This window comes from Protopterus annectens, chromosome 5.part0 (genome assembly GCF_019279795.1).
Source record: "Protopterus annectens isolate FY-2018-M chromosome 5.part0, PAN1.0, whole genome shotgun sequence".
Classification (NCBI taxonomy): Eukaryota; Metazoa; Chordata; order Ceratodontiformes; family Protopteridae; genus Protopterus; species Protopterus annectens.
Genome location: NC_056735.1, coordinates 405,761,837 through 405,784,393, shown reverse-complemented (window position 1 = coordinate 405,784,393; position 22,557 = coordinate 405,761,837). Strand labels below are relative to the sequence as shown.

At 37.9% G+C, this 22,557-nt stretch overlaps 1 pseudogene; it reads right to left on the bottom strand.

Annotated features, from left to right (window-relative positions):
• Nucleotides 1-22,557, bottom strand: part of LOC122802167 — a 62,464-nt pseudogene that overhangs the window by 32,221 nt on the left and 7,686 nt on the right.

Genomic DNA, 22,557 nt, shown 5'->3' with positions numbered 1-22,557 from the left:
CTCCCTATCTGGAGTGATGCAAAGTAACAAGTTATAGAATTATGGAGGCAACTGAGTCACAAGACCATTTAACTTAGCCAATAACCACCCTCTTGCTGTGACCTCCTTCTCAAGAAGAGCAAGGTAGGTCAGCTCACAAGTAAATTTCTGGTTATCCATCTAACCATCCATGTTTAATTTTATGGATGTTAGGGTGTCACTTTGTTTATCTTTTGGGTGGTTTGTTTCAAAGGTGAAGAATGTGATGAGTACTAAATTTGCCTCTGTCTCATTTTATTTGTGTGCTAGTGAAGAAAGAACATAGTTTTTTATTAGTGGAGCTATTTGACTTTCAAAGATACAAGAGATCAAGGAAGATTGAGTCCCAAATGATGAAGAATGCAAGGGATATATTACTATGCAAGTCTTAAAAGAAACCAAATAAAGGGAAAGTTCATCAAGCCTTTCCTAGTAGCACAAAGACTTTAAATCAGCAGTCATCCTGCCCAGGAACTTCTGCGTCTTTCTAGTTGCTAAATATGTCTGGAAAAGTACATCTGAAAGGAGACATTAATTAAGGGGGACTCAATAATTGGTCTAACTAGGGCTGCATAAAGAGTGATGATATATATATATATATATATATATATATATATATATATATATACCTAGATGATATGCATTTAGAAATTAGCGGTGCTATGTAGAAGAATTGTCTGACTACTGTTGCCACATGATGGTCAAAGAAGAGAGAATTATCAGCCCATGTTCAACGATCCCTGACTGCATTACCAGTACTGTTGGTTAGGGCCATGCCTCTCAACCTCTTAGAGTAAGAAATCTGGACAAAGCCATAAAAAGTGGTATAAATAGTGACAATTTTGAAATATTGCTCTTAACAAGCTTAGAAAGTTGATAGAATAACAGGTCTTGCATTCACATGAATTTTCTGAAGGGTATGAAGTCTAACACTCAAATGTCTGTCTTTATTTTCTAACTTCAGTCTTTAATTATTTGCCACTAATTTGCCAGAAGGCCACAATTTTATGAAAAACAGACCAAAAATGTAAGGCAAAAATCTGGACATTCTGCGAAAATCTGTACAGTTGAGAGGTATGGATTAGCTATTAGCTTTTATTTTGCCTGTAATTTATACTGCACAAGCAGTCAGACATTATTGTCTTAGTCTAAGACTCTTGGAACTTGAAGCTCCTCTGCACAAGCTAAAACCAGCTCATACATTTGGACTCCCTTTTGCATCCAGGAAAGTTAATTTATACTACTTATCTAACCATTTAAAATCAGTTTTCTGTGGTTCTTGCCACCCTTTTCATATTTTACTGTATTGTTTTTGAATTTTAAGTTACAGCTATTAAACAAAGACATTTTACTGTTTGCTCTGCCTTTCAAATAGATACTGGGTAGTGCCTAAGTATTTGAATCAGTTTTGAGTGGATTCCTTCATTTTGTTGTATTTTCACTTTTTCTTCTGTAAATATAAAGTTACATCTATTAATTGAATTTTACAGTTTCCATTGTTTTTCTTTCTGTAATGTTAAGTGGATTAATTAGCATTGCTTCATTTAATTGCTGTGTTTTAAACCACTTTTCAAACTTATAACAAACAGACATTTTTGACCAGGTGTGTGAATTTTCTAGAGCTTATGGTCATTAAACTTAAAGAGAATAGGGACTCCATTTTGCTTCCCGGAAAATAAATGTATACTACTGCACCTATCTAACCATTTAAATCAGTTTTGTGACCCACCCAATTACCCTTTCCCTGCTGTGTTTTCAAACTTGGTAGCTTTTGTGCAGATCACCCTGACTGTATACTTGGCCTTAGAATCTCCTCCCAGCCTTAACTTCTCTGCTTATTGTATTGGGCATTGGCAGCTGAAACTGGGAAGGCCCTCTTCTTAGACTGTTAAAGCTTGAGTTAGCCTGTGTTTTGTGCCATCCTATTCACTTAGTGCACACTGCAATATTCTGAGTATTAATCCCTTTTTCCCTCTTACTTTTAAAAGCTGTAACATCTGGGATTATATTCACACTAAAGACCATAACCCAGTATGTGACATTAATAGTACCTGCTGGAAGGACAGATTTGTCTCCCATAGGTTACCACACCTTTGGAACAGACTCCCAGTTCATGTCAAACAGAGCACCTCATTGGCTGTCTTCAAACTCAGTCTGGACGATTGGATAGGTAACCGTAACCTCATCCCAGGGGTTCCACCTGTGTCCCTCTTGGATATGGACACTAGGTGCTGATCATGGAAATAAAGGTGGAACTTGGCTAGGCTTGTAAGGGCCCTGGGGTAATTAGCCTAGTAACTTCCTATGATCCTATGACCAGTCACTGGAAAGTCTGGGAACTGCTTCTCAAGAATTGGCCTGAGATCAGTGCTTTTGTTTTGCTCCTGATTTGAGAAGGAGAAGAATAATATTATATTTCTGGTATTCTTTGTAATTACCAATCACTGGAAAGTCTGATAATTGTGTCTTGGGTTCCAGATTGAGATTAGTGCTACTGCTTTACTTGTAGTAAGAAAAGGAGTAGAGGGACACTGATTTCTTGCTGATCTCTGATTAGGTAGTGTGTACCGGGACTTTACTGAGTGGTCTGGTTGCATTTCTGGTGCAAACCTCTTCAAGGCCTTTGTGCAGCTTAGTTTTCTGTTACTTTCAGCTGCCATAGATTCCATCCAGGGTATCTACCAAGATATGACTATAGCAAGTGTACTTAACTCATCTATATCTGTATTAATACTACTTCTCATGAAGCATCTTGGGATTAATGCTACTCTTTCCTTCTGCTAAGGGAAGGAGCAAAAGATCATTCATTCCTAGCTTGGTGCAGTGCTTTTGAGACCAGCACTATCTCAACTACCACATAAACATAGCACCTTCAATAATAATCTGCAAAACTTATAGGTTCTACTCTCCCCACACTCCATATTAATAAACACCTGGAAACTTGGATTTGCAGTTTTCAATTGTCTCTATAGTAAGCTTGGTTGAAGTGAGCATCCTGAAACAATGCAGCAATTGTCTCATGTTTGCTGACAACTACCAATTACTTAAACAAACTGGCACATTGTTTACTTAGATAATGTTATTGGAAACAAAGCTCTCACATTAAGCAGCAATTAGTAAACAGGCTGCCAATAACACACAATACCACACTATACCTATCACACACAATACAGACCAAACCCATAGACCTACATATGTTGAGGCTATTAAAAGTAACCTACTGAAACCACAATGACCTCCTAAATGAAATCTAAGAAACATGTAACCTCAGCAACCTCAAAAACACTCAACTTAAGCAGCACCCACCATGAAATATGCATCTAAGGCTCTCAGTGTCTCAACTAAAAAGCCCCTAAGGTAAACCTCCACAAAATTCAATATCCTAGTCATAGGTGACTCCATAGTAAGACACACTGATACACCCCTCAACAGGCTGAGTAAGGAGGGGGTCAGGGTTAGTTGTCTATTGTGTGCCTTGATTTGCCACATTGTGCATGCACTCAAGTCCTTGTACCACAAATGCACATATGACACAGTCTTTGAACATGTGTTGTAAATTAGATATACCCGCCTAGACTATATGAAGAGAGACATGAAGTAACTCTCAGAATATGAGGCCAAACTAAGTATAAACCTACCTTGGGCAACAGACTGGAACAACATATGTTCAAGAGCAAGAACTGCTTCTGATTGTGAAAAAACTTACCAGGGAATGGAAAATACTGAACATTGTTTCTGTTTCTAAAGAAATTACTGTTACTTCATGTCAAGTTTTACCACTGCTGATGTGTAGGGTTATAGAGGTTAATTTGTTGCTAGACAATTCTGCCAAACTGAAATCTAAACCAATGCAAAGAAGATTAATAACAGATTATATGGAAGCAAAACAGTAACTATGTAAAACAAATTGGAATGATGCATTCAGTGGAAACACTGCAGAAGGAATGTAGAAAGTTTTGAAAGAGAAGTTGTTTGAATGCAAAAAAAAAATTGAAAAATGTTTAACATCAGGATCTAGAAATACGACATCTGGAAGATATATGTCCATAAAAACAAGATATTTGACTAAGGTAAGAGACAAAATATAAGAAATGGAAAAGAGATCAAACTACAGCTTTGAAAACTGAAATAAATAAGTTGGAAATATAAATTAAACACATTGTGAGACAAGATCAAGAAAAAAGGAAGAAAATGTATGTAAAGATATTGAACATACTAGTAAACCAATTTATACATACATAAGATGTGGTAGGAATAAAGATATACAAATTGATAAACTGTGTGTATATTCTAAGATTTATTCTCAGACACAACAGATTATAGATACATTTGCAAAATCTCATGCAAAGCAGTTTGGCTCCACAAACAGGGTGATAAACTGTCCTAGTGGCATCCAGGTAACCTCAGATACTGAAATCAAATTAGATTATATTAAAAAAACTACACAAACCGGATGCAAACAAAGCACAGAGAGGGGGCAGAATTAGTAATACTGTCCTAAGAACACTTCGTCATGAACTTACAGTGCCAGTATATCTCTTATTCAGTAGGCTGTGTAAATATGGGGAGATTCCTAATGATTGGAGACATGCAATTGTTAAACCTGTTTTTAAGGGAAAGGGAAGTAGGAAAAACATAGGGTCATATAAGTTTACTTTCATGCTGTGGAAAAATAATGGAGAAGGTTATATTGGAAAAATTATTGTCATAATTGGAAAGATTCGGACTTGAAACCATATATCAGCATGCATATCTTGAAAACTGATCTATTACCAAGAGCTCTGAATGAAAAATGTTGCTGTGATGTAACCATTTGATAGTGTCATGCACAAAATACTGACACTAAATTAGAACAACTATGTATTGATGTTCTTATGATAAGATGGATAGCTACATGATTTGCAAAAAGGGCATGGCAAGTGTCATACAGCAACTGGACAGGTAACATTCTAGGTTACAGTCAGGGTGTCCCACAGGGCTCTATCCTAGGCCCATATTTGTTTAGATTGTATCTTTCATATCTATCTTTTTCATATGAGGCGTCCTACAGTCTGTATGCAGATGACTTCAAAATGGACAAACTGATTACATGTGTTACAGATAGGACATGTCTGCAAAACTGACCATTTGAGCACAGGAAAATAATATGGTGATAAATACATCAAAACTAAGGATATAAGATTTGGAAGATATAAATTGAAAGATGAATCCTTAATACAGCACAGACCGGTTGAAACTCTAGATTCATTTAAGGGCCTGGGTATATGGGTATACCCAGCTTTGAGTTTTTCTAATCATTATCAACCAATAAGTTAATGATAGTTATAAAACTATAGGTTGTATAAAAAGATTTATAAAGTCTAGGGAATTAGAAGTAATTAAGGGATTGTTTGTTAGCTATATCAGACCCAAACTTTAGCATTGAATAACAATATGGAAACTTTATAAGAATCAAGCATGAGTAAACTGGAAAGAGTACAGCAGAAATATACCAAGGGCATCCATGGATGTGAAAATTTAAGTTAACATAAAAGATTAAATTATCTGAACATGTATGGTGGCTCATACAGATATTTAAGGGGAGATCTTACTCAGGTGTATAGGGCATTTAGCAGCAACTGCCTCTAGTAATGTTTGAGGTTATCAAAAGGGAATAGAGAATCATCAGACAGTCTGTATTCCATAGGAATGAAAAGTGAACTAATTGGTTCTGTGAGAGTGTAGTCAATGAGTGGAATAGACTACCAAATTACATTAAAGGAAGCACTAGTTTAGATATTTTTAAGAACAGCCTGAACACTTATTATGGGAACAACTGTTTTGGTATACTGGCAGGCTAGATGGACATTATTGCCGATTCTTGAAATATTTGAATATATGCATGCATGTATGTACTGTCCAGTCTGACACAGGACTTCTAATGCTCACTATGGAAGCTGTGCAATATCAGTTTCCAAAAAGGCTTTGTGCTAGATGAATGGAGGACAAAACAGTCATCTCCCTGCATAAAGGTGGAGCATCAGTAGACCAGTATAATCATAGATCCATAAGTCTGACCAGCTTAGTTTGCAAGGCTATGGAGGGGATAATTATGGAATGAATTAAGGACATAGATAACCTACAAACTTTTGACCCAAGCCAGTATGGTTTTGTCAAAGGCAGATCCTGATTACTTAACCTGGTTGACTTCTTTGAAAGGGTTACTGAAGCAACAGATAAGGGGGAAGCAATACATACCACATATCTAGACCTTACAAAGGCATTAAACACCATCCCTCACTCAAGTACTGTTGATAAATTCTCCCAGCTAAATGTTAATCCCTATGTAACTTATTGGATAGCAAACTGACTCATAAATAAAACCCAGGAAATTATGGTAGGTGGCTCTACCTCCTCTAAAAGCCTGTTACTAGTGGCACGCCCCCCAGAGTTCAGTCCTTGAGCCATACCTCTTTGGCATTTACTTCTTGGAGGTCAGAACTAATGTAAAAAGGTTTGGGGCTGATCAGGTTAATAGAAGACTGTAAACCTGGTGCCATCATAAACTCTTCAGAGGGCACAAAGATCCTCCAAGATGGCATTTTCCAGACAAATAGCTGGTGACATAACCATGGACTAAGACTAAATGCCAAAAAATGTATAATATCCTTCTTTGCGAAGCATGATATCCCTTGCAGCTATCAAATCATTAGCATGCCCATGAAAAGTGATTCAGTAGTTAGGGACCTCAGAACCTATGTGGGTAACAAACTGTCCTTTGATCACCATGTATCCACTGTTGTAAGAAAGTCCTTTTTCATTCCACAGCTTATTAGTAAGGTAATAATGTCTATGTTCAAGGATTTGATCATCTGACTGTGTTTGGCACTTACTAAATTGGTCATTGCATATAATGCCCCCTTCAGTATTTACCTGTCCAAACACTTAACACAACTTGAGTGACCAGAACACTTTCTCACATAGAAAATCAAAGGCCTAAATCATTAAAATTACTCTGACCATCTCAAAGCCTTGTCCCTCTTCTCAGTATCATGCAAGCTACTGAAGGGCAGTCTCTGCCTTGTGTACAGAACCTCAACAGACCTTATCTTCTGTAATCCACTCCACATTCACAAGTCCAAAGGTGGAATAAACACCCGCTCAAGATATCTTAATCTCTTCTGCAACACAAATAGAACTTGTAATGCATTCATAGGTGGTTACTGGGCTGTTGACTTGAAGGTCTTTATAAGCCTAGCCATGTGTGCCTAATATAATACTAGAGAAAGCCAATATAAATGATTTTCCCTAAACTCAAGATCTTAGTTAGCAATGACTGCCCATATCTAGGAGGGTCAAAGATGAAATCCCTGCTAGGAATTTATGGTTTCCCATCCAGTCATCCAGTCTATGCTTAAATAGAGTCATAGAGGGACTTTGTTTGATGTGAACTGGTAGCCTATTCCAGAGGAGTGACAACCACTGAGGGACATATCTGTCTCTCCAGCAGGTCCCTGGAACGGGTGACCCTTGTTCCATTTGAGCACATGTACAGCATTTCCATTAGGTTTGCATCCAAAATTGCTCTGTAGGCCAGGCACAAGTCTTCTCTAAGTAGTCAGTATGCTGCTGAGCACAGTGACAGTGACTTCAGTCTGTCAATGTATGACATGTACTGGAGACCCTGAATTTTCTTAGTTAGAAATCTCTGAGGTCTCTCAAGTTGCTGCAGGTGCCTGGTAAGTTACATACTAAAGGGAGCAGTGTACTCAATTATTGGCCTGATGAGAGTCAAGTACAGGGGAGTTGTGACCTCTTTTGCTGTTGAGGAAAAGCCTTTGCTAATGTAGTGTGCAATATAGAATGCCTTCCTTACCACAGTAGACACATGATGGTCAAAGTTTAGGCTACAGTCAACTTGCGTTCCCAAGTTTCTCACTACTGAGTTGTTACTTAGGGTATTATTTATATGATAGTGTGCAGGGGTATCATTTTTACAGAAGGGATGATAATGCATTTTTTTGCATTGAGTTTGAGTCCATGGCTTTGGCACCAATCATTGGTTTGTGCAAGTCCCTCTTGAAGTATATTGACATAATTTAGGGATTTAATGATTGCACGCAATTTCCAGTCATTAGCAAACTTAGTCAGCTACAGCCCCTCTGTTTTGGCCTGAACTTCTAAGAAGTATATTCCAAACAATAGCAGGTCCAGCACTGACCCCCATGGAACCACACTGTTGATAGGTCTGCTAGTTGAGTTAAAGTCCCCAAATTTGACTGAGTGTGATCTGTCGGTGAGCCAGTTAGTAACCTGATGACACAAGGGGTGATATTCAACTGGCAGAGTTTATCAATGATGCCCGAATGTGGGATTTTGTCAAAGGCCTAGGCTTAGTCAAGGTAGGTTGTATGCACAGATTTGCCTTCATCTATGGCTCTGGAAGAAGTCCACCAGGTTTAATAGGCATGACCTTCCTTTGACAAAATCAAACTGTGTTGGATCAAGGGTTTGGAGATCACCTATATTCTTATTTACAAGGTCCATAATGATTCATTCCATGGCCTTACAGATAAGACTGGTTAAGCTTATGGGTCTGTAGTTCCCAAGGTCTGTTGTTGTACCCCCTTTATGAAGGGGAATGATGGTTGGTGTTTTCCATTCAGCAGGGACAAAACCAGTACTCAGGCTGTGGTTGAAGAGACTCCCTAACAGAGTTAATAACTCACGTTTTAGAACATTTAAAACACAACCTGGGATGCCATCCAGTCCCAGAGAGGCTGTGTTTTTGGCCTTGGAGAGAGCATTAATGACTTGCTCTTTGGAAATCCAAGGTGGGGGATATGTAGAGGGAATGCTTTGGGGAATGTTTGGAGGGGACGGGGGGGGGGTGAAATTTTTGCCAAACCTGTCAGCTTATAGGTTAGCTATTTTCACAGGATCAGTGTGTGTGATGCCATCCACAGCTAGTTTGGCATACATTTGAGTCCTACCTTTTAGGTTACAGATATAGCTGAAGAATGCCTTATGGTTATCCTTAGCTCTGGTTGCTACATTTTTTTAATGTTGCCCTTAGTGGATTTTACAAGTTGTCTTATTTGCTTGTTTAGACAGAGGAGGGTGTTCTTCCATTGCTGGGACCTCTCTTTTTTATTCTTAGACAGCAATTTTTTTCTCTTGTTGTATAACTTATTAATACTAGATGTCTACCAGGGAGGCTTGTTTTTTTTTCTTGAGGATCTTGTTTTGATCCTATCAGTTACAGCTGTATCAATACATTTGTATAAGTGTTTGTACAGGGCATTTGTGTATACCTTAGTATAGTTGTCAATGCCATCTGTGGGAACAGGAGCTTGGAAATTATTTATACCATCCCATTTGAGGATATAATTAGCTTTGATGAAATATTTTAGCCTGATTTCACCTAAGAGGGGTTCAAGTGTTATAGCTACTTCAAATGTGACTGATTTGTGATCAGATTTAACCAGTAAGGGTCCTATTCTTGTGGTGGTGCAATGATCACCTATGTTGTTGATGACCAGGTTGAAAATATTTGTGCCCCTTGTGGGGTTGCATACTATTTGTTCCAGGGCATTAGTGATAACAAAGTCCAGGAACCTTTGTGTGAGCATGTTGGTACTCGTATAAGTTTCCCAGTCAATGGAGGGATAGTTAAATTCACCCATGGGCTTCATTGTTTCTTGACACAGTGCAATTGAGTGAGTTCATGGTGTGTGTACATATTCATACATAAATGTCATGTACCTGAGCACACTGACTGTGCCATCCTAGCATAATGCTCTACACATCTACACATTTCATCACCTGTATTTCAAGTTAGTGCTTGTTCAGTACTTTTAGATGTCATTGCCTGCATATGCTAAAACCTTTTTTTTTCTCCCCTGTATGTCCTCTTTTCTGCTGCCCCATACACATCTTAAAAATGTATCAGACAGATGTCATCTGTTCTATACACTTGTTTCTTTCTGGCTGATGCATGTAGGATATTTTGTAGATAAGCTTCTTTTTGACACCCAGACTGCCCTGTGCAAACTATACATATGGTTGCTGATCTAAAGTGACTTTTGTGATATATCATTCAGTATGTCTAGATGCAACCAGTTCCAGGGACAATGTCAGGTGGGGAGTTTGGGGTGGTACACCTGTCAAAGAGTAATATAAGTGTCATTAGGTGAGCTCAGGCAGAACAGAAACCTCACATGGAGCAGAAAGGCAAAAGCTTGTTTGATCTTGATTTTCAGTATGAATACAGACCTTACTTGTTCTTGAGTCATATTTTGTTGTTATTGTAGTACTTTTCCTTATAAAAGCATGTGGAAGGACATATGAACCTTGCTGTTGTTGCGGGGCACATTGTATTCGCATTACTAACTCCTTTTAAGTTGGTTATCCCTACTTAAATGACTACTGTATACCAAAAGAACACAGTCTTATTGTGCTCCACCCATTTTGTATGTGTCTATTCTTGTCTTGAGTTATTCCACGATTGCCATGTGCACAGAACATCATCTCCTCCAATTACTTTGAAGTTGTTCCAGGTTGCACATGGCTGGTGTGCCACTTTTATCATAGTTTATGCATTACCATGCTTTTATGGTATACTTGTGCTAAAGTATGATTTCCGGATAAATATTTCTATATTGTTATTCACTGACTGTACACATGCTTTTTATGTCTTCCAGGGAACGGGTCTTGATGACAGTGGCTTTTGCATAAACCATGATTGCGCCTGATCAGAGCCAATGATACTACACATTGGACCAGAATTTGTAGTGCCACACTCCTTGGCACAAATATAGGTTTTATTCCTGGTGTTGGTATGCTCCACATGGCATGGCGTGCATGCTATAACTTGCAGCTAAATCATCTGCCATGCCCTTTACCTGACGTTTAGTGTGTTTCTTCAAATACATATGTGTTATGATTCCACCCTGCTTTTATCTTTTGTCATGCAGTAAAATTAAGCCTCTGTCATTATTGGCTGTCAAATAATTTACTTTCTTTACTTTCCATTAGATTACTACATACTGCTTTTTGCTGTTCATCTTTATGAAAACAAATATCCATATTCTGTGCTCCCAATGCATGTTTTTACTTACATCTGTACTGCCACATGAAATCATACAACTTTTACTGTATATTTGTAGAATATTTGAACTTATAATTGTTAATGGGATAACTTATTCCATTTATATATATATATATATATATATATATATATATATATATATGTCTACTTCATAATATTCAAACTTCATAATGTTGAATTTCATAACATTGAGACCAAAACATCTAAATCCCAAAACACTAAAAACCAAAAACATTGAAAACTCAGAACATTGAATGTGTGCTTCATAACATTGAAAACTACAATGCATATGTAAATAATATCCTCTCCACCTATAACAACACCTAACAAACACACTTTCTACTACATTTCTGCAAGCCCCCTGCACACCATGTGCTGTGTATAAGACAACATTCAGCTCCTTCCTTGCTATTGATCTGTTTTCAATAATAGTGACAATTTTCAGAGTGGAGCGCAGTGGAAGACAAGAATGTTTAGCTTCACACTGTGCCAAGGTTATGCAGCTGAGCCAGCATAAAAAATGGACAGAGCTAAACAGCATCCCAGAAGCCAAATGCTCCATCGAAGTTTATCATAAAATGCAACATATAACATAAGCTGTCAGAAATGTGATAAACAATGTAAACCACAACAATGATAAATAGTAAAACAAATAAGAAGGGTGTATCCAGCAGGCTGCCATTGTGTGGCACTACCGTAAAGAGAAGAAAGCTGCAATGGAATGAAACATGCTTCTCTGTTTTTGGCTGGTTGCTGGGTCTTGTTCATTCAATAAACTTTCAGTTTTCCAACTGCTATGATGTGTATTTTATGACTGTAAACAGTTCTTTACAATGTAATTTTGGATGAAAGTCTGGAGCATTCCTGGATCATTGCCATGCACCACATCTTGTACTTCATTGCAGCTTACACAGATTTATCTAGAGTAATTACATTAACTTTTTAAAAGCAACAGTGAGAAGCAAGGGTGGTTTGAGAGATGCTATGTCAGTTAAGATCATTTGCAGTTCTAAATGCACCTACCCAATTCCTGAGATACTTTGCTAATATATTCCTGTTAATAATAGTGATGAGTGCATGGCTGTCATGTCACATTGGAATGCAGTACTAAATCTACATTCAGTTAACCAAGAAGATTGTGGTTATTAGCTGCTTCTTCTAGCGCATGGTAAGATTCCTTCAGTTTCTACTTGCTCACTGCGTGATTCTGATCAAGTCACCTACTCAAACCATGGTCTTGGTTTGAGTCTGAAAAAGGTCTATGTGGATCAGTGTTGTACCCCAGTTAACAAATGAATAAATGCTTTTGCAGTGAAATTAATCCTCTGTCAGTATTGGGTGTCAAGCAAAATAGACTGAAGCTTTCATAGCTGACACAAAGTCTCTGTTATTATTAAGTGTTAAGATCATTTAATTATTGGAGCACCTCTTTCTTGTTTATGGCATAGGACGTACAGAACTAAATGAAGGTTTAAGTCAGAATTGCTCCCCTCCCAAGTGTAACAATATGAAGAAAGATTTGGCACTGAGGAAATAAATAAGCTCAGATATAACACATGGAAAAAGAACTCTGTGAAGCAAAAATAATAAGCTGTTACAGTATTGTACTCCCCTCTTCATTATCTGCTGTCTGGATTGCTCATTTTACTTATTTCATTATTCCTTTGAATAAATTACAAATTAAATAAATTGAAACTTATCCTGGTCAGTCCATATATCCAGCACAGTCAAAAAAGCTCAGCAACACTTGCACTTTCTAAGGAAATTTAGGAAGGCAAAATTATCAAGCTCCATACTTCAGACCTTTTATAGGGGCACCATTGAATGTGTCCTGACCAACAGCATTACAATCTGGTATGGAAGCTGTAACAATCAGGATTGGAAGGCTCTCAACAGAGTTGTAAGAGCACCAGAAAGAATCATTGGCACCTCCCTTACACCTCTGGAAGATCTACACAAATGCCAGTGCATCAACAGTGCCAAAAAGCTTTCCAGCGATCCAGTGCATCCCGCCAATGGTCTGTACACTTGCCTGTCCTCAGACAGGAGATACAGAAGCCTGCATTGTAAGACCACCAGACTAAAAAACTGTTTCTTTCTGCTCTCCATTAGACTGTTGAACTCTTGGGAAAAACAAACCATGAGTCAGTCAAAACACTCAACCACTTCTGTTACATAACTAGCCTACCAAGTGGTTTATTTTATTTTATGGATGTGCAATAGTCAAGTGCAATACTAAGGTAGCTCACCTACAACACTGAAGGTCTTTAAAGTGCAATATACAAACTGCAATAATTCAGTCTAATCATAGATATGCTGCTATTGTTTCAATTTTACTTTGACAATATTACCTTCATATTGTTCCTTGTCTTCCTTGTCTCATGTCCTGGGATGGATGTCAGTCACTGCTGTCCTACTTTACTTACTAATTGCTACTTATTAAATTTTTACTGTGATATTTTACTGATTTTTCACTGTCTATATGTGTAACTGTTTCCAGCATTGAGAATGAAGCATTGTAATTTCGTTCAACTACACTGCTGTGTAGTTCTGAATGACAATAACGTTTTCTTTGACTTGACTTGACTTGAAACCCTACTTTGCTATACAAGATGGCAAGCTGCGGGTATCTGGCTATTTGTGACATAAGTGTCTTGCACTGTTTAATGGATAATACCAAAACAATCACAGCAACCCTTTGGTCTTTCACTAGTGAAACAAAATATGTTAGGCATTTAGTTTTCTTTTTGTGTTCCTTATAAAATATGGTAATGCACAAAACTTGTAAATGTTACGATAGCATATGAAAGCCATATATCCCAGTACCATATGCGATATGATGCATATGATTAAATCACTGTTGAAAAGCACATTTAAAGGAGTATATGGATCACCAGTTATTTAGCTTGTGGATGTGTTTTAATGGTAGTTATCACTGTTCGTATTGTTTGTGTGTTGGAAAGAGTTAGGCTAAGTAACACAGTACTCCTGAAACTTGGCTTACGATGTATAAAAATACATAATTTGACACATATCCAGACATACTATAGATGCATACTACATCCCTTTCATGGATAGTTTTTATTACAAAAGGTATTCTAATTTTTAAATTCTTGGATAGCAGAATGAACTATGTTGCCTATTCTGTAATACTTACAAGAAGGTTTTGGTTATGTCCTAAATAAAAAATAATACAATAAAAAGTAACATTTACCTAAATTGTGTATAACAACTCATAATGGGTTCATAATTCAAATGTACTGCATCTAGAAAAGCATATAGTGCTGCCTGCAACTGCATAATGGAACCAGGAAGACAGGAGCAATCCTTTGGGGATGAGAAAACAACTCTGATACTTCAACATTGTGCTTAGCATAATGTGGCACAGAATTTAAAAAGCATTATTTAATTACATGTATGGGGAGACTACTACTGCTGCTGTGGGACTGCACTGGACTTTGGGTTTGATTTCTTCATTTAAAGCTTGGATACTTCATTTAGTTAATAATTTTGCCTTACTTTGTTTTATTTTAAACTTTGTTTTCCTTTTTTTTTTTTGTTTTGTTTGTGGAGTTCTAAAAGTTCTTGGCTAGGGTCAGGTACAAAAAAATGCCTTTTCCATTTGCTAAATGAAAAGTAATTAAATCTAGTTTATTGGTGGGAGAAGCTGAGAAGTAGGATTTCTTATGCAGGATATTTAGCTGCTTGTGCTGTGAGACCACCGCTGGTGTGTGACTGTACTGAATTCTTCCTACCCACCTTTGAAGCCCTCTTTGTGCTTTTAAACTTAGTGGCTTTTGAGCTGACCACCCAGACTGTAAATCTGAATTTGGAAGCCCCTTCCAGTCACAACTCATCTGCTCATTCTTCTGTTCACTGAAACATAAAACTGTTGAGAAGTGTCTCCCTTGAGACTCTTAAAGCTATAGGCAGTCTCTGTTTTATATCATCCCACTAAGTTAGTGTACACTGCAATATTCAGAGTATTAATCTCTTTTTTTTTGCATCTTACTTTTAAAATCTTTAATATCTGGGATTAGACTACCACTCATTGGAGAGCCCAGGAACTGCTTCTCAGGAATTTGTTAGGGATTGGTGCTTCAGCTTTACTCCTGGTGAGAGAATAAGCACAGAGACATTATTTCCTAGCCTTCTTAGAGATTAGCAATCACTGCAAAGCCTGAAAATGTTTCTTAGAAACCAGTTTGAGATTATTGTAACTGCTTTGTTCCTGGAAAGATAAGCAGCAGATGATCATTGATTCCTGCTGGGCTCTGAATGAGCAGTGTGTGGGACGTCACCAAGTGGTCGGCTTGCAATTTTGGTGAGAACCTCTTCAGGGCCTTTGTGCAGCTTGGATTTCTATTACTTTCAGCTGTTGTAGTTTCTGCCCAGGGTATCTACAGAGAAGACAATAGTAAGTGTACTCAACCCATCAACATCTGGATAATACTCCTTGTCAGGAAGCAGTTTGGGATTAGTACTACTCTTTTACTGCTGGTGAGAGAAGGCAAAAAAGATCATGATCATTGATTCCTAGCTGTGCACAGCTGTGTTGAGATGAGCACTAACTCCACTACAAAGAGATGTCACCCCCATTAATCAACTGTAAACCTCATAAGTGCTACTCTTCCTTCAGTCTACATCAGTAAGCATCAAGAATCATAAATTTGCACTTTCCAACTGTCTGTGTAGCACTTGTCTCATGTTTACTTACAACCACCTACTACTTAAAAAAAACTGACACACTGTATGAGATGATGTTAATAATGTTGTTAGAAGCAAAGCTTTCACATGAAGCCATAATAAATAACCATACACATTGTCAGTACCATAAAATACCACACTAAACTAATCATTCATAGCTCTGACCATATGCATAGACCTACAGATGCTAAGTAAATGTAAGCTACCTAAACCACAAAGACTTCCTAAAAGGAACCTATGAAACAAGTATCCTCAGCAACCTCACAAACACACAACACAGACAGCACTCACCATGAAGCATATATCTAAGAGTCACAATGAATCATTTCAAAAGCCCATAAGGTAAACTTCCACACATTCCAATATCCTTGTCATGGGCGATTCTATAGTGAGACACAAAAATGTACCACACACTAGGCTGTGCAAGAGATGTTCACAGTCAGGTGTCTATCAGTTGCCTGAATTCCCCATATCGCACATGCACTCAAGTCCTTGCACCACAAGTACAGTTATGATCCAGTCATAGTGTGTGTAGGTGTAAATGACTTCAGCTGTACCACTCTGGACTTCATGAAGAAAGACATAATGGAGCTCATAGAAATCTGTGTCTGAGGCAGGTATAACTCTAGCCTTAAGCGCCATTCTATCATCACCAGGAATGATACTGCAATACAAAGAAAAGATTATTAACTTCAACAATTTGCTTAGCTTCTGCTATCATTCTAATAGGGTACAACATGTATTAGCCTGGCAGAAGATGGTAGACAGTCCTAACTGCTTTGCAAGGGATGGCTTGCACTTATTCCCCTAGGCTTTTGTATATTGGCTAAATCATTGTCCACCCCCATAGTGCATTTTTAGGCAATGTCAGTCTTCTAAAGCTTCCAACATAACAAAACAGAATGTGGATAACACAAGGTAAGGCTGTTCAACACTAGCAGCCTTAACAGCAAACTCCTCTACCTACAAGCACACCTTAACCTGCAAAACACTGATATATGCATCATAACAAAGGCCAATGACAGCACTCCATCAGTGCAAGGTTCAATGCCTGCCTCATGTTCATGCCCAGCTCACTAGATAGAGGCTATATATCTATATTCTTAAAAGAAACAGTTTACCTCTAGACCTCTAGACTTGTTAAACAAGATAACAACCTGGAACTCCTCCAAGTCCACCTTACTTATAACAAAGCCACTTATATCATCGCTAACTATAGGATCCCCTCTATGTCCCACTCAGTCCACACCTCCTACCAAACCATTAAGAGGACCCAGTGGATTCTCTAGAAGACTTTGGCTACCTTTCCATTAACTGGGAGACATACATCTTCAGACATTATATGGCCAGAAATTTCTGGACTTCATCAATGCAAGCTCTTTACACAAGTAAGTCCAGACTCCAACCAGAAGTGATAAAATCCTGGACTTGGTCCTTATCAACATGAGACAGCTTTGTGGTTATTACAGAACCTGTCGATATTAAGGTTCCCCACCAGTTATAACTTCATCACTTGTCAAATTGAACCACAGTTTAGTCACATTCATCTTACTACTGAAGTCAAAAGAATCATCCAATACTTCAGTACTCTCTGATTATGCCTAGCCCAGTCTACTAAAATTTAGTGACTTGACTATATTCAAAAGTCCTTTTAGTCTTGACATTCCCACTGCTTATGTGGAATCCTTTACCACTAAATTCTATACACATGTACATAGTTGTGTAGATACATCTGCCCTGTCAGAAGTAAAGTCATTACCAAGTGTAAAAATAACCCCCTATGATGGAACCTTAATATCGACAGGTTCTGTAATAACCACAAACCGAATGATGAAGCAAGTCCAGTGTTACAAATGAACAACTACTCTCAGAAAATGCAGTACAGTGTCCAAGGACCAAACAGTAGGATTTTTTTTCTTTTACCAAAAGGACTTTAATGTTTAAAAAAACAAGTACACAGGTTGCACAGGTTTAGGGCTTTTGTCTAATCTGGACATCATCAGAATCTGCAGTAACTCATTCACCACTTCCTTTAATCAGTTCACAATTACTTTACCAAAATCGTAAGGGTATGGAAGACATGGTAAATATAATTGTAATATAGCTGGTGTGGTATACATCACGTGCTGTGAATCCTGTGAGGCTCGTAAAGTGGTAAAAGTATTAATGTTTTAGAACAGAGACTATATCAGCACACTTATTGGATTAAATGGGATGTTTTAACCAACATGCAAGCTAAGCATGTAGTACAATGGTTAAATTTTATTTTGTTTTTGATTTTAAAAAGATAGACATTTGTCAAAGAGAAGGAGACTAGAGAACCCTTTTAGAAATGTAAGAGTTTTAGTGGAATTTAAAGACAAATGCCACTGTAACTCTTGGACATGACTGTAAATATTAGCTATGCCCTTAAGATTACAGCTAGAAAATTATGAAGCTTTTTTTTCTCAATAGGATTTTTTGACATTTTAGGATGTGAGCTGTCATTTTGGGTGATAAAGGATAATGAGGGAAATGTACTCACTAGCGAGGAGAATGTGTTGAACAGATGTAAACAGTACTTTGAGGGGCTGATGAATGAAGAGAATGAGAGAGAGAGAAGGCTGGATGATGTGGGGAGAGTGAATCAGGACGTGCAGAGGATTAGCAAGGCAGAAGTAAGGATAGCTATGAAGAGGATGAAGAATGGAAAGGCTGTTGGGCCAGATGACATACCTGTGAAAGCTTGGAGGTGTTTAGGAGAAATGGAAGTGGAATTTTTAACCAGATTGTTTAATGAAATCTTGAAAAGTGAGAGGATGCCTGAGGAGTGGAGAAAAAGTGTTTTGGTACCGATTTTTAAGAATAAGGGTGATGTGCAGAGCTGTAGTAGCTATAGAGGGATAAAACTGATCAGTCACAGCATGAAGTTATGGAGAGTAGTGGAAGCTAGGTTAAGAAGGGAGGTAATGATTAGTGATTAGCAGTATGGTTTCATGCCAGGAAAGAGCACTACAGATGCGATGTTTGCTCTGAGAGTGTTGATGGAGAAATACAGAGGTCAGAAGGAGTTGCATTGTGTCTTTGTGGACTTAGAGAAAGCATATGACAGGGTGCCTAGAGAGGAGTTGTGGTATTGTATGAGGAAATCGGGAGTGGCAGAGAAGTATGTAAGAGTGGTACAGGATATGTACAAGGGTAGTGTGACAGCAGTGAGATCTGCAGTGGGAATGACAGATGCGTTTAAGGTGGAGGTGGGATTACATCAAGGATCAGCTCTGAGACCTTTCTTATTTGCACTGGTGATGGACAGGTTGACAGATGAGATCAGACAGGGGTCCCCGTGGACTATGATGTTTGCAGATGACATTGTGATATGTAGTGAGAGTAGGGAACAGGTTGAGGAGATCCTGGAGAGGTTGAGATATGCTCTAGAGAGGAGAGGAATGATGCTCAGCCGGACTAAGACAGAATATATGTGTGTGAATGAAAGGGAGGATAGAGGAATGGTGAGTATGCAGGGAGTAGAGTTGGCGAAGGTGAATGAGTTTAAATACTTGGGAGCAACAGTTTAGAGTAATGGCGAGTGTGGAAGAGAGGTGAAGAAGAGAGTACAGGCAGGGTAGAATGGGTGGAGAAGAGTGTCAGGAGTGATTTGTGACAGACAAGTACTAGTAAGAGTGAAAGGGAAGGTATACAAAAGGGTAGTGAGACCAGCTATGTTATATAGGTTGGAGACAGTGGCATTGACAAAAAGGCAGGAGTCAGAGCTGGATGTGGCAGAGTTAAAGATGTTAAGATTTGCACTGGGTGTGATGAGGATGGACAGGATTAGGAATAAATATATTAGAGGGTCAGCCCAGGTTGGAAGGTTTGGAGACAAAGCCAGAGAAGCAAGATTACGTTGGTTTGGACATGTGCTGAGGAGGGATGCAGAGTATATTGGAAAAAAGATGCTAAGGATGAAGCTGCCAGGTAACAGGAAAAGAGGAAGGCCTAAGATAAGGTTTATGAATGTGGTGAGAGAGGACATGCAGGTGGTTGGTGTGAGAGAGCAAGATGCAGAGGGCAGGAAGAAACGGAAACAGATGATCCGCTGTGGCGATCCCTAACCAGGAAAAGCTGAAAGAAGAAGAAGAAGCTGTCATTTTTTAAATATAATCTCTAAGGGTTTTTGCATTTTATACCTGTACCTTTACATTTAAAAGAGGGTCTGTAATAAAAAAAAATCATTGTACACAAAAATAAATTCAACTCTCAAGTTTCCAATAACAGTCTTGCTAGACTTAAGAAAGAACTCTGGACCTTGGGCAAGTCAACCACAGCTAGATATGACGTAAAAATAACCACCCAATCAAAGGATAAAATGCTAGAAATCTCAGAAACAAAGACCAGCACTGTGCAGAGCTAATAGAAAAGGATATTATATACTTGGAACCAGTGGACACAGCCAGTCTACTAGTGGACAACCCCCCCCCACCCAGTTATATTGCCAGGTCACATATCTGCATCAACAACCCCCTCAAATCTCCCAAGTACAAGTCCTCAAGGCACTATCTGACACCAGGATCACTACTTCTATGAGGACAGGTTACATACCAGGTTGGCTACTTGTCAGTCTGAAATGTGACTTGTTAGATTCCCAACAGAAGTTATTCAGTATCAGCATTCAAACAGACTTTATGATAGATGAATGGAGGATAGCAACAGCCATTTCCTTGTACAAAAGTGGGGTGTCAATGGTACTTTTAGACCCTTAACCCTGACCAATTTCATCTATAAGGTTATGCAAAGTATCATTGCGTAATTAATAAATAAGGACATAGGTAACCTATAAGCTCTTGACTCAAAGCAGGTGCAATTTGTCAAGCACAGATCGTTCTTATTTAATCTGGCTGACTTCTTCAAGAAGGTTAGTGAGGCAAAGGATAAGGTCAAATTATTACACACTGCATATCTAGACCTCTATCCCATACTCAGGTATCATAGATTAACTCTCTCACTAAATATAAATCCCTATGTAACTCATTGCATAACAAAACTGGCTCATAAATAGAACCCAGGAAATTAGGGTGAGGAGCTCTACCTCCTCAAAAGACCTGTCATAAGTTGTGTACCCAGGTTTCAGTCCTTGGACCACTCCTCTTTGGCATTTACTTCTCAGTGGCCAAATCACATGTTAAGTGTTTATGGCTGCCAAAGTTTGCAGATGACTTTAAATTTGGTCTCTTTATAAACTTCTCAGAGGACACTAAAATCTTCCATGAGGACCTTTCACAAACAAATAGCTTGTGTCAAACCCATGGATTAGTGGTAAATGTCAGGATGCAGCAAGCATAACTTCCGTTGTAACTATCATGTTGACAACACACCCCTGAAAGTTGATCCTGTCATCGAGGATCTGGGATCCTACGTTGACAATGAACTGCCCTTCCATTAGCATATATTCACCATTGTAAGAAAGTCCTTTTTCATTATACAGCTTATATCTAAAGTTATGGTGTCCAGGTCCAGGAATGTAATCATTCCACTATATTGAACTATTAACAGGCAGATCATTACATATAATGCGTCACTCAGTATTTATCTTTCCAAACACTTGTCATGCTTGGTGCAACCACAATGACTTCTCACCTTAAAAATCAAAGACCTAAATCACAAAAACTATGCAGGCCATCTCAAAGAATTATCTCTCTTCTTGGTATCATATTGGCTAGTAACAGGAAACCTCTGCCTTGAATACCTCTTCTATGCAACCATCTTCCATTCTACATAAACAAAAGTACTTAAGTTCATAATTTCATAAATTATATTACAGTGTTAGGGTCAGAATACTTTCTAGGAACACTGATTCTTCCAAATTTGGGTTGTGAAACATGTCCCCAACCCATTTATCAAGATTCATTTTAAATAATTTGATATTAACAATAGACCTAGTCTGAAATGGGATTCTATTCCAAAGAGCTGAAACTCTTGTAGTCCTAAATATTTGCCTTAATTTAATGTGAAATGAATCCAAATGCAGTTTTAAATTAGTATTTCTTAAAGAAACCTTCCCTAGTATAGCTCAATACTTATACTTAATTGTAAATACAGATCATGGAATATCCTTGAGCAAACAATTGTTTACTTCTTTATAACAATAATGTGAAGCATTCAAATTTAAAAATCTCCATCTGTCTTTGTAACTCAGTTGTTTTAGAAAATTTATTTTTGGTGAATTTTATCTGCACACTTTCAATTCTTTTTACATTACTCTTGTTATAATTGCAAAACACATTATTATATTCCAGGGTTAGTCTAAAGTAAGTTGTATGCAAAACTGTTAAACATCTACTTACATTTGTAGTGACATTCTTAATCATTGCACCAAGCTGTCTCATAGCTTTGAATCTTTTGCTCCACGTGTTTTTCAAAAGAGATATTTTCAGTAATCAACACACTCAAGTCCTTAAAAACATTAACCACTTTCAGGTGTTCAGATGAAAGACAAATTGGCTGACAAATCTTAGGTTTACCAAATCACATTATTGAACATTTATCTGTACTAAATTTCAGACCAATATCATCAGCCCACTTACTACTTTATGACATATAATTATTTATAATAAGTGCATCCTGTTCATTAGTGATCATAAAACTGATTGTTAAGTCATCAGCATACTTGTTGGTTCAAAAATTCTTCTTTTTTTGGTATGGTTGTGAATACTTCATTAAGCAAAACTGGCCCTTACAGAGATCACTGGGTTACACACACTAGAACT